This window comes from Balaenoptera physalus, assembly GCF_965194825.1.
Source record: "Balaenoptera physalus genome assembly, chromosome: 3".
NCBI classification, from domain to species: Eukaryota; Metazoa; Chordata; class Mammalia; order Artiodactyla; family Balaenopteridae; genus Balaenoptera; species Balaenoptera physalus.
Window position 1 is genome coordinate 38,367,079 of NC_138890.1, and position 13,327 is coordinate 38,380,405.

The 13,327-nt window shown below is 43.4% G+C and overlaps 1 protein-coding gene and 1 long non-coding RNA gene across 4 annotated transcripts in view; one reads left to right on the forward strand and one right to left on the reverse strand.

The window, feature by feature from the left end:
- LOC309658261 overlaps nucleotides 1–13,327 on the forward strand; it is a 477,588-nt gene that overhangs the window by 341,105 nt on the left and 123,156 nt on the right. The window lies entirely within an intron of this gene.
- The window catches only part of LOC309658220 (uncharacterized protein), a 92,250-nt gene continuing 79,697 nt past the window's right edge, over nucleotides 775–13,327 (reverse strand). Inside the window, exon 10 of one of the 2 annotated variants that reach the window (XR_014262058.1) lies at nucleotides 775–11,787. The gene's annotated coding sequence lies outside the window, so the exon portion shown is untranslated. The remainder of the gene's footprint in view (nucleotides 11,788–13,327) is intronic. The other variant, XM_082456616.1, reaches the window with a different exon arrangement.

The window sequence follows — 13,327 nt, forward strand, 5'->3', positions numbered from 1 at the left end:
GTGGCTCAATTCCTATGGTGCTAGCCCCATGCAGCCCCAGCTTCACACTTTAGCAGAGTTAGAAATCAAGACAGTGGTTATGGTGGCCAGGAGGGGCAGGGGTATGATAGGAAGGGGTTGAGAAGCACCTTCTGGGGTCCTGTTTTTTGATTTGGGTGCTGGTTACTTAGGGATATTCAGATTGTGCAAATGCAGCAAGTTGTGCACTCATAATATGTGCACTTTTCTATATGTATATTATTCTTCAATAAAGTGAATTAAAATTACATCAGTGACTTGTACCTTTCTGGAGTCACAGAGCCCTTTGAGAATCCAATAAAGGATGTGGGCCCTCTCCCAGGGAAACTTGCAAACACTCTAAATTTTGCATCTAATCTTAGGAGTGTCTTTGATGACCTGAGTCACAGACAGAGGAGAGCCCCAGGTTAAGAGGCCCTGCCTTCCACGGTTCTCTGCTGACTCCCTCGTTTCTATTTAACTGCTGAGTTCCAGCCATTGCTCCTAGAGACAGACTGCCTGTCTCCATTGCCACACTGCCAGCCTGGCCCAGCTCTGGCCTCCACTGTCCCTAATCCATATTGAGCACTACTGTTTTCATCACAAAAAGGTTTCCATTCAAAAGCCTACATTGCCTTCTCTCAGCTAACTGGAACAAATAGAAATATCTTATCCCAGATCTGTAGACCCTCCATCAGTCACCCTTTTCTTACCTACCCAACCCCATCTCATACTCTTCTCCAATCATAACCTGCAATTTCAGTGAAGTTCCCAATGTGTCAACTCATTCCTGCCTTTGAACTTTCCATTTTCCTCAGCCAGTAGTTTCTCCCCTTTTGTTGAGGTTACAAAATACTACAATTACAATCCTGCCTTCCCCAAGAACCCTCCTTGACTACATCAACAAAGAGCTCTCCCTCCTTTGAACTCTATGGCAGTCTTCTCTCTACTTTGATTTCATTACATGATCCTGTATCACTCGTTCATTTATTCATTCATTTATTCTGTCTGGAATATCTTTTATTTTGTTTGAAGTCTATTAATTTTCTATTGCTGTTATAACTATCACAAACATAGTGGCTTGAAACAACACAAATTTATTATCCTACAGTTCTGTAGGTCAGAAGTCCAAAATAAGTCTCACTGGGCTAAAATCAAATTATCAGCAGGGCTGCATTCCTTTCTAGAGGCTCTAGGAGAGAATCTATTTCCTTGACTTTTCTACCTTCTAGAGGATGCCTGTGTTCCTTGGCTCATGGTCCCCTTCCTCCATCTTCAAGCCAGCAACAGTGAGTTGAGTATTTTACCCATCACATCATTCTGACATCCTCTTCTGCCTCTGTCTTCTCCTTTTAAGAACTCTTATGATTACATTGGGCATACCCAGATAATCCAAGATAATCTCCTTATTCTAAGGTCAGCTGATTAACAACCTTAATTCCATCTACAACTTAAATTCCTCTTTGCTATGTAAGGTAATATCTATTCATAGGTTCCAGGGATTAGGATGGGGACATCTTGGAGTGGGGGCATTATTCTGCCCTGCCACAAATTCTATAGCACTTTCCTCTCAATATCTGATTTTATTACTTGGTCCTATATAATTTATTCATTCACCCATTTGTTCATTGTATAGTGAACATCTATTGTTTTGTGGTCCAGCATCCAAAACCCCTCTTCTAATACAGTACCCCAAATTTCCCCTTGGGAATCACTACCTCTCTTACTCTCAGTCTATATGCTGCAGGAGAGGAAACCTATATCTCAACTTCACTCCTGGCCATAATGACTCTTTCAAGAATGAAATGGTGATAATAATATTGATAACTACCTTGAAGGATGGTTTTGAGGATTAAATAACACATATAAAGTACTTAGGATAGTGTCTGATATATGGTAAGGACACAAAAAGTGTTAGCATTTATTGGTACTGTTCTTATGCTGATTGTTATTATAATTATAATGCCACTCTAAAGCTAGATAGGTAAAATCCCCACCTGCCATTGAAGAAAAGGAAAATCTGGGCCTGAATTACCTCAGAGATTAGGACAGCTATTAGTCAGTCAGCAAGGTTTCTGGGGAGCAAGTCCTCTGTACTAGGTGTTGTTTACAATCTAGGAAGATTTAAAAGCTTGAGGAGCTTATGTTCTGGTTGTAGAGGCAAGACTTACACTTGGAAAACAAGCAGAGAGCCTTTTGCCTCCTAACCTTTGCACATACTCTTCCTTCTGTCTGCAACACCATTTATCATTACCTCACCCCATTCCCATTGACAACGATTAGGAACATGAGGCACAATTATAGACGGTAAGACGTGAAGAGAAGTCTGCTAGGAATCCTTGCTGACCAAAACAAGATACAGGAGAGGCACTCCCTTATCTGCCCCTGGACATTGTCACCTGCATGCGGTACCTAGAATTGGGGCTGCCATCTGGGGGCCATGAGGGGAGCCACCTAAAAGAACAGGCTGACAGACTAACAATGGCAGTGTGGAAAGATGAAAAGAACCCGTGTCCCTAACAATGTTGCTGAGTTGCTGAATTAGCCAACCCTGGCACTGCCCTCCCTCTGGCCTTCTTGTGATAGGATAAGCTGCATTTCTTCTAATCTAAGAGGCCATCAGTTGTAAGATGCACCACTGTGTTGTGTCCAACTAGAAAGAAAAAAATCCTGCCAAGTAAACTATGACACTATACTCTGATCATTTAGAATTTTTATATTATACTTGGTGAAAGAGTGCATTTAGACTTACTTATTCCTAGATTTTTTCTACCACTTATCACTCTTATACATTGATTAAAATATATATATGAAATAAATTAGTCAAGGTATTCCTAAATCTGCTTTACACTTAACGTCTAATCTCTCCTGAATCACTTCTGCATTGAGTCATCAATGTTCAAGTTTTTCCATATATGATTATCCTGTTCCATCAAGAGCTTTGGTGATACAGTGTTTCTCAAGAGGGTGTCTCTCTGTAATCTTTTAGTTTGGTTTCTGTTATTTGCAGCCAAAAGCAGCCCTTCTGATTCACTAAGGTCACCAGTATCATATGTGGCAGAGCTCACGTTCGAACCCAGTCATTCTGACTCCAGAATCACTACTCATCACTGTGCTGAACAACTTTTGTTTCAGCCAAAGTGACAAATCTGATTTATTGATAGCAACTCCCTGGAACGTTGTGTTGAGAGGGATTCTGAGGCCATGATCTATTATCTACGACTGCCATGGGACCCTGTATGGTGAGTTGTATTGTATAAGCCACATATTTACCTTTCCTAGATAATTATCTCAACTCTCAACTTTTATCCAAAGCCAAGATTCCTTCAGCTGAAATAGGACAAGCTTCAGCCTAAACACCTCAGGACTAATAGGCCAGACTGCCACAAAGGGCCATGCAGGTTGTGTATTATGCAGCTCCAAAGAATGCTTATTCACACATTCACTGTGGTGTAAATGGCAGCCCCTGGTTTTGTGCAGTATACAACCTGCACAATTGTACCTGGAAGCTATTCATTTAAACACCATGAATACAACCTTCACAGCTGATTACAATTGTTTACTCTGGAATTTTATACCCAGTATAAAGGTCAGGTTATTTTTATGGCTAATTAAATTTCTCCTGTTTAAAATTAAATTCTCTTCCTGAATGACACAGACTTAAGAATAATACAAAGCATTTAGTCTGGCTCTGTAGGGGCTCAATATTCATCAAACATAAGTGAATCATTAAAAATCCTTCATATATTTGAAGGCAATAATTAAGTCTCCTGTTCTCATTAGCTTCTCCAAGCTAAACAAACCCAATTTACTTAACAAGCTATTATCATGTGCCGGGAACTATGCTCAGCACTTTAGTTCATAATGTCATTTCATCCTCACTATAACCCTCTGAGGTAGATAGGTCATTACTCCCATTTTACAGATGAAGACTGTAGTGACTGGGAAAGCAGGTGCTGAAGTTATACTACCTGGACCCATGTGACCTTGGGTAAGTCACCTATGCCCTCTGTGCTCCAGTTCCCTCACTATGAAATGGAGATAATGGCAATGCCTACTTCATAGGATTGACTCAATATTTACAGAATTTAGCATTATGTCTCACCATCAGTAAATAACCAACATTATTTTGCTGCTGTTGTTATACATATTTCCAACATCCCAGTAAAGGAAGGGACTGAGCACGAAATTGAACTCCAGGATGTCTCCCCCCATCCCCCACCTTTCTAACTCTATCACAGATTTGAAAAGGACCTTGAGGCTGTGTCATCACCTCCTCATTTTGCAGACAAGGGACTTAAGGTCCATCGTGGATCATTATCATCCACTTTGCTAACTGGGAGAATCTGACTCTCAGTATAGTCACTCCTCTCTGCCACCTGCTACCTATCTTAATGCTTTGAACCTGATCTCAAGGGCCAAGTTTTTAGCCTCCCATTGTGATAAACAGAGAAATTTTTGAGAAAAAATTAGCCAACTCATAAGGGACCACTTGGAGTCATGTTCCGTTTTGTGGCACTGAGAGAGATAATCCTTCCACCACGCCAGGCTGGTCAAGGTTCCAGGGAGTTCCCAGGCCTGGCACCTCCACGCAGACCTGGTACCTCGCCCAGCCCAGGAGCCAGCACATACTTGGACACTGCAGAGACCCACAATAATTACAGTGCACCACTCATTTGCCCCGGGGACTTCTTGTATGAATTAGCATCTCCTATTAAAAATGAAATCCGGCCCCCTGGTGGCGCAGTGGTTGAGAATCTGCCTGCCAATGCAGGGGACACGGGTTCGAGCCCTGGTCTGGGAAGATCCCACATGCCGCGGAGCAACTAGGCCTGTGAGCCACAACTACTGAGCCTGCGTGTCTGGAGCCTGTGCTCTGCAACAAGAGAGGCCACGATAGTGAGAGGCCCTCGCACCGCGATGAAGAGTGGCCCCCGCTTGCCGCAACTAGAGAAAGCCCTCACACAGAAACGAAAACCCAACATAGCCAAATAAATAAATAAACAAATAAATAAATTTAGAAAATAACCCAGTGATATAAGCCAAAATGAAATCGCCTTTATTAAAAAAAAAAAAATTAAATCCAAGGGACTTCCCTGGTGGCGCAGTGGTTAAGAATCCACCTGCCAATGCGGGGGACATGGGTTCGAGCTCCGGTCCAGGAAGATCCCACATGCCGCGGAGCAACTAAACCCGGGCACCACAACTACTGAGCCTGTGCTCTAGAGCCCGCGAGCCACAACTACTGAATCCCATGTGCCTAGATCCCATGCTCCACAACAAGAGAAGCCACCGCAATGAGAACCCCATGCACCATAATGAAGAGTAGCTCCCGCTCTCCGCAACTAAAGCCCACGAGCAGCGACGGAGACCCAACGCAGCCAAGAATAAATAAAATTTAACAAAAACTGAAATCCAAGATAATAAATTGTCCTTAAGGGCGCAGATGTCTTTAATCATGGTTTTATCTTCTCCCCCAGGCCCAGTGACTTCTAATGAGTTCCAGCTCACATCCTGGATGAATTATTGCTGGAGGAGTGTGTGCACTCGGTGAAAATAAACCAGCAGTGAGACTAGTGTTTGCTCTTTAATTCACTCTATCCAAAAATAGTTGCCTTTTTAAAGAACATTTTTCAAATAGAGATGTGAATACTGATTAACCCTTTGTGCTTCGTACCAAAAAAGAAAGGGAGAGAGACATATACCCACTGTTGGATTTATGACTGTTGATTGATGGAGTAATGTGAACTTCAAACATCTGGGACTTTGACAAGTTTCTTCACATCCCGGGCCTCGTTTTACTCATCTACAGAATGAGGACAATAATACCTACCTCTTACAGATCTTGTGAGGATGCATGCAAGTAAACTATCAAGTTCGTTATATAAAGTAAATGTTAGGTTTTTGCAAAAGCTATTATTTTATAATGCTATGCAAAGTTGCATATACATTAAATTTGGGAAGTCCATCCTGCTTTCCCATTGATTTACATAATTTCAGAGGTACTTCATCTTTTTTCTTCATTCCTCCTGGATCTATAGCAGACAATGTCTCCTAACTATTTTTCTGCTTCTCTCTGCCTTCCATCCAATAGTCATGATCTATAAGCAAATTCCTAAATGCCTAGGGAGCAACTGCTCAAAGGAATCCCAGGCTGAAGCAAAGCAGTTGCCTATAAAGTGCATAATCAGCTCTTAATTGATCTGGTTTGTTAATTGGTATATTGAGTTTCTGTAAGTTGAACCCACACCGTGTAGGTCACCCCATTTCAATGTCCTCGGCACCCTCATTTGGTGCAAAAGAAATTAATTGGAATTGCTTATACTCCCAGGAAGGGAGTAGGTTTTTTTGGTTTTGTTGTTTTTTCCATAATTCCTTCCTCTTCCCGCCTTTGGAAGAGGCAAGGGCCTTAGGGCAGGGTCATTGCTAGCTGTTGTGGTGAGGAGAGGTTTTGTATGTGAGTGTGTGAATCTAAGAGTGGGTGTTGGAGAAGGGAGCTGAACTTCTGAGCTGGAGCCTGGGTCTGAGTCAAGATGGAGCCCCTGACAGGAAGAGCCCCTTGTTCAAAATAGCCACCACCTCTCTCCCAGCACCTCCTGCCCCTTCCCTTGTGCCCTCCTCACTGGGCCACCTTGACCCTACCTGGAAGGAACCAGAAGCCAGAGGGACTCTAGTCAAAGGCATCATGTCTTCCCCCTCAGCTTTGAAGGGTGAGTCATCCTCTAATTTCTCCATGATTAAAAGATGAATATGAATACATGTTCCCTCGGGGAAACCATGGAGTCAACACATGAAGCCTCAGCCATCATTCATAGGTTTAATATCTACTTGGTCCTGGCAGGCACTTCAGATTATGAGGAGGCTCTCTGAGAGGAAAGCCAAGAGTAGAAGACTAGAAAAGGAAATATTTGAGGATGTTTTTACCTAAATTCCTCTTGTGGATATAAACTTCTCAATCACAATTTTGCAACCACTCTTCCTGCAAATGGTGAATAAAACTCTTAATCTTTCCACATTAAGATAACGCCAACACTTGTCTGGCCAAAGCCCATCTCTTTGGGGTAATTTATTCCATTGAACTGAAAGTTCTTCCCTCTCTCTCTCCTTCTTGTCTCCCTGGAGGGGGAAGCTAAATTCCCAGGAGGATTTTTCCCACCCTCCTGGCTTCATGGGAAGGTCATCTGTTCCAGATAAAGCCTGTCATCCTGGCAGGTCCAGGTACCACCCAACATCATGGCTGGCCTCCACTGAGATACTTCATCACTCTGGGCTTGGGTGTTGGCTTCTCCCTTGTCATACCCACTTCTAAAGTGTTCACAGCTGATGTAATAGTGGCACAGTAAATGCAGGTTGTTCTCCGTGTGACTCAGCATCTCCTTGGCTCTGTTGATCCTGAGGCCCCAACTATGGCTCATCCATACAAAGACTCTGCCATGACATCACCTCAAACCACATCACAGTGACCCCATGGCTGGCATCTGGCTCTGACTTTTTAACTTCCTCTCCCCTATCAAGGGACATGGGGACATTTTTAGATCTCATCTACCCCTCTGGGCTTGAAAGAGACTCAGAGGCAAGGTGTGGGAGAGATATCTCAGGCCTCTGCCACCCAAAAATGCTGCCATTTCTGCTCTACTGAAGTCACCCCATGTTGGCAAAGGGCACCCCACCAACAAGTGGTCTCTTCCCAGAATTTCAGACCCTGAATTTAGATTTCCAACCCTCTCCCTTCCCTCGTGGATTCAACACGAAGCAGGAGGTAGGGGGTGGGGTGGAGGATATAAAGTTTAATTATTCTATCTTCCACCTGTCTCAGAGTGTTGATGTAAATCCTCAGAGGAGAAAAATTATGTATGGCATTAAGCACAGGGCTTGGCACAGAGAAAGTGCTCTATCAGTCTTACAAAGATGAAGATACCCCCATTAGCTAACTGACTCAAACATTGAGTCAGTTACTTAACTGATTTAATAGCTCTGTGTTCTCATCACCCATACCACCATAGTACTTTATACATAATAAGGGCTCAGAAATCATTTGCTGAATTCATTCATTTTAAGGGATGAAATCTAAACTGCTTGAAGACAAATCCTTTCCTTTCCACTGGACTGGGAGAAAAGGGGGTACTGATAGCTCATTTGGGGATGCTAAAGGGACCAGGACATGAGCTGGTAAAAAAAGGGGCAAGTATGTATGGGGCTTTCCCACCCACAGTAGTCCTACTTCATGTTCTTCTCTCTTAATTATTTGTCAGGGCTCCCCTTGAAAGCAAGGGGCTGAGTCGAGATTAGGAAATGGTTTTGAAATTGATGGGTTCTGGGAAGTCCCCTTGAGTGAAAACCTAAAGAAAGTGAGTATTGCTGAGCAAAGGAGCTCATCTTGACTCAGGATGGGAAGAAGTTGTGGGAAGGGACACAGGATCAAGCGGTTCAAACTCAGCATGGTGCCTAGCACACAGCAGGCACTCAGTTGAATAAATGAATGAGTGAATACTTGATTCCACATAGGCATTCTAAACTTTGCTTTTTATCCCGCTCTTTTTCAGAGAGTGACCACAATCCATGTTTACTAGACCACATCTTGGCCATCTTCACTCTGAAAACCAATGTGGACAAAATAGCAAACGACCCAAAGAATGTGATTCATTATTGCACATATGTGGATAAATCTCTGGAGTACCATATCCCCAGCCGCACTAGCAACTTAAACAACAGTTGGCTGCCTCACCATACCCTACAGTCTATTAAACAGGAGCCTCTACTATGTGTAAGAACCAGTAATGAAAGCTTTGAGGCAGGGATGCAGGAATAAAACATAATTTCTGCCCTCAAGAAATTTATAAGCTTATTGAGAGAAAAAATAAACACAGAGATATAAATTTAGTCATACCAGGAAACATATGTTAAATTACATTTGAGTAATATAGTCAGTTTCGTGCTACAGTTTTCAAAAGAGCAGGTGATGCCTTTGAGGACCAGAGAGGTGAGGGAAGACTTTGTCTAGGAGCTGAGATTGCCGCACTATGAGACATGAGTCAGATGCACACGGGCGGGGGCGGGGGGAGTCCCAGGACAGTGAGGAGCCTAAGTCTCCACTGGCCACTTTGCTGGGGGATCCTCCTCGGGGAAGACATTGGAAAGAGTCTCAGTTGGTAATGATAGTTACACGTCAGGCAATGGGCCAAGAGTTTGACATTTCTCAGGGAATCCTCTCAACAATCCCCAAGAGAATGTGGCAGATATGCTGGGGTCTCCCCCTCTTGCGTCCTCACAGGACCTCAGTTTTGTTTGAGGCAACAACATGTCCAGTTAAAATACTTGATATCCCAGGTTCCTTTGCAGGTAGCGTTGGTCATCCCAGCATAGCTGTGGCCGATGAAGGGTAAGATGGAGTCACTAAGTTGGGCTCTCCAGAAAGCTCTCCAAAGTGGGACAGACACAGTTGGCCTCTTGCCACTTTGCCTGGAACTGGAATAGCTACCTTGTGGCCCTGGATGCTGGGGCAGCAAGACCCTGGGTCCTTGAGGAGTCCCTTGAGCACTGGTACCAACTCCAGATTGCCCACCTCTGAACCACTTGTTGCATGAGAAATGTAAGTTTTTATTTGGTTAAGCCACTGCCATCTGACCTTTGTTATTTGCAGCAGAATGCAATCTTAGCACATACAGAGAGGTGATATTAATATCCTGTTACAGACTAGGAAACCAGCCTAGGAGAGTGTCACTACTCTTAAGTAGTAAATCCCACAGTCAAATCCAGACGGATACAGAACAAGGCTGGCTGACTACAAAAACTACACTGAGAGTGTATGAAAATACTCCAGAATCCCATAAAAAATAAGTTAAAAAAAGAAAGCAACCTTTAGCAACTTTTTAACCTCTCAGGTAGCCCTTATCACAGTCTACCTTTTATTGGATCCTGGTACGTGTCTCTCTCTCCCCTAGCACATCACTGTGGAATCTCCTGGAAGGCAGGACCAGGACATAATCATGCTGAGAGCACCTCCTCTCTCTTGCGCCCTCAATGCTTGGCTCAGGCTAACTAGACACCCCCAAAAGGCTGGTTGGGTTGAGTTTTAACAAACCACTCAGGATAATAACTGCTCCTGAGAAAGCCCATACCTTTGTGCACAGACGTATATGGTTGTGCTGGTGTGTACTTGAGGGGCACGTGTCTGCGTGTCTGAGAGGGAGGGCCAGAGGAGGAATTTTTTTATTGCTGTCAAAACCCATCCTCCTCCGTCTTGAATCCTACAGCCCTGCAGTGACAGCACCGATGATTATATTAGTGATAACTAAACTTTTGTGCATGACCTGAAAATTTAATTTCCTTGTGGAAAGCTATAGAGAACTAAGCTTATTTAGAGCCAAGAACCCATGAACCTCGCAGAAAAAGAAGAGTAAATACCAGATACAGCCATTGGCCTCTAGATTTTCTTGAAAAATTAAAAAGGCACCAGCTCATTTTTTAATGCTTCCTTTAGAAATAGCTCTAGATCCTTTTCTCTCTACACCCACCCTACAGCAGAGTGGGTGGGAAGATACAAGTAACCCTTGAGAAATGTCTAATTCATTCCAATTTATTCCATGATTGTGATTTTCTTTTCTCCATTGTTTAAAGAATTATAACTCCATCAATTATTTTTTCTCAAGTTGCTTGGATGGTCAAGACCCCGATGATATTTACTGAGTGTTCACCATGTGCCAGGCACATACTTTTGCATGCTTTAACTCATGGAATCCTCCCATTTTAAAGATTAAGAAACTGAGGCACAGAGAAGACAAGTAACTTGCCTAAAGTCACACAGCTAAGAAGTGGCAGAGCTGGGATTCAAATCAAGCAGTACAGCTACAAAGCTCAAGACCTTAACCACATCACCATATGGCCTGATAAGTCTGGAATCCTCCTCCTGGTGTTCAAGTGTATCCGTTTTTGAATGCATTCAACAAACACTACCTCTGATCAACTTAAGAAAAAAAAAAGGTAGAAGGCAAGGAGAGGGGTACATTTCCCATCGTTGGTGGATTTGAGAGGCTGATTCCCAGGGAGAGTCTGATCATCTCAGCCTGGGTTACAGCTCATTCCTCAGCTAGGGTTGAGGTAAGCATCCCTAGTCTGCTTCCAAGGAAATGGAGGGGATGCTACCAGATCAAGGTGGTGTGGATACAGGGTGGGAGAAGATGACTCAGGTATAAGCTCCCGTGTCTCTCAGGAAGGAACAGGTCTTGCTAAATTTAATGAATTTGGGGTTGAATCCTAACATAAACTTGGCACCATGGGATTTTCTAGGTGCCCCATCCTTAGAATTCATCCATTCACACAGTTGCACAGATATTCATTCACCAGATAGTTCCTTTTATGTGCAATCATGGTGCTGGGAGATTCACTGTTCCCAAAGACATTTATGGCCCATGAGAGGACATCAGACATATCCACCCACTCATTTCCCAAGCTCTATTGCACACCATTGCAAAGCAGGCACAGTGGTAGGCACCGGGAATACAGCAGTGAACAAGTTGGACACAATCCTTACCACATGCTTAATCTCCCAATAGATACAATAAATTAGAATGAGTATTATGATGGGGAAATGCAGTCGTCTGGAGTGGCAAACAGCGGAGGTACCTAGTTTGGGACGTGCTGGATATTTTCCATTTGCCGCTCCCAGATCCATTTTCCATCTCTTTCCATCCTTTGTGCCCTCGGGAGGCTAACATGTATGGATTGTTTCAACAGGATCTCTTGTCCTCTGGCTTCCAGTTAGATTCAGCCAATCAAGGCACTGGCAGGAGACTGGAGAGGCGGAGAGAATGAGGGCGAGATATTTACTTTCCCAGCTCCTTCCCTGGTGGGCTAGCTGGCCCCCTCTACCTGAGGTCACAGGTTCTGCCAGGCACCCTCTACACAATCCCTACAACTCCCACCACTTTCTCCTGGCCCCAAAAGCTGCTCCCACCCCTGCCTATTCAAGTCCAGCAGAGGTAAGGCTGCCAGCTCTTGCTAGCTCCAAGGAGGCATCAACTTTCCTTGTTGGAGTCCCTTAACTCTGCCCTCACCTTTGGAAAAGCACCCTTCATTTACCTTGTTTGAGTGAAGGGAACATCGTTTCCTATAGGGGATCAAGTAAGGTTTACCGAAGAAGTGACATTTAAGCTGATACATCCCATTTTAAGCAACAACACCAGACAATGATGCTTTAGGTGACCTGTAGAGTGACTGGCCCCAAAAGGAACTACCACGTTGATCCTGCTAAAGAACTTTTATCCTGAGATTTATTAATTCAGTATTTTAAATGATGTGTTAAATTTGGGGGATTTGCCAAAGAAGTACCCTAACATGAACGTGATGAACCTCTATAATGTGCATTTTGGGGTGATCTGCCCAACCTTCACAGCCAATTGTCTGAAGACATGCATGTACAGGTGAGCCTGCCTCCTGCAACAGCTGACTGAAGCACAGACAGGCAGACACCTGGCCCAGACTGGACCGATAAGTTTCTTTCTCTCGGGGGCTAGGACTCAGGAACGTTGATTCTTCTCTGTGGCTGCTTCTGAGGATAACTGGAGGCATCCTTGCAGTCACAGCACACAACTCTACAAGTGGTTCACTAAACAACTCTAGAGGGGACATTAACATTTGTGGTCCTCCCTTATTTGTGTGTTTTTAAGACAGTCCTCAGTAGACAGTTTCTGTGAAATGGCAGCTTTTCTAATTGGTACAAAAGCACCATTTGAGCTAGAGGCAGCACTGGGGATCCACATGTCATATGCCCACCGCAGCCATGAAAGCCAGTCCTGAGAGAGAGGAGTCAAGTAGACATTCCTCCACTCTCACCACTATTACTCAACATAGTTTTGGAAGTTTTAGCCACAGCAATCAGAGAAGAAAAAGAAATAAAAGGAATCCAAATCAGAAAAGAAGTAAAGCTGTCACTGTTTGCAGATGACATGATACTATATATAAAGAATCCTAAAGATGCTACCAAAAAACTACTAGAGCTAATCAATGAATCTGGTAAAGTAGCAGGATACAAAATTAATGTACAGAAATCTCTTGCATTCCTAAGTGGTGCTGGGAAAAGTAGACAGCTACCTGGAAAGGAATGAAATTAGAACACTTCCTAACACCATACACAAAAATAAACTCAAAATGGATTAAAGACCTAAATGTAAGGCCAGACACTATAATTCTTAGAGGAAAATATAGGCAGAACACTCTATGACATCAATCACAGCAAGATCCTTTTTGACCCACCTCCTAGAGAAATGGAAATAAAAACAATAATAAACAAATGGGACCTAATGAAACTTAAAAGCTTTTGCACAGCAAAGAA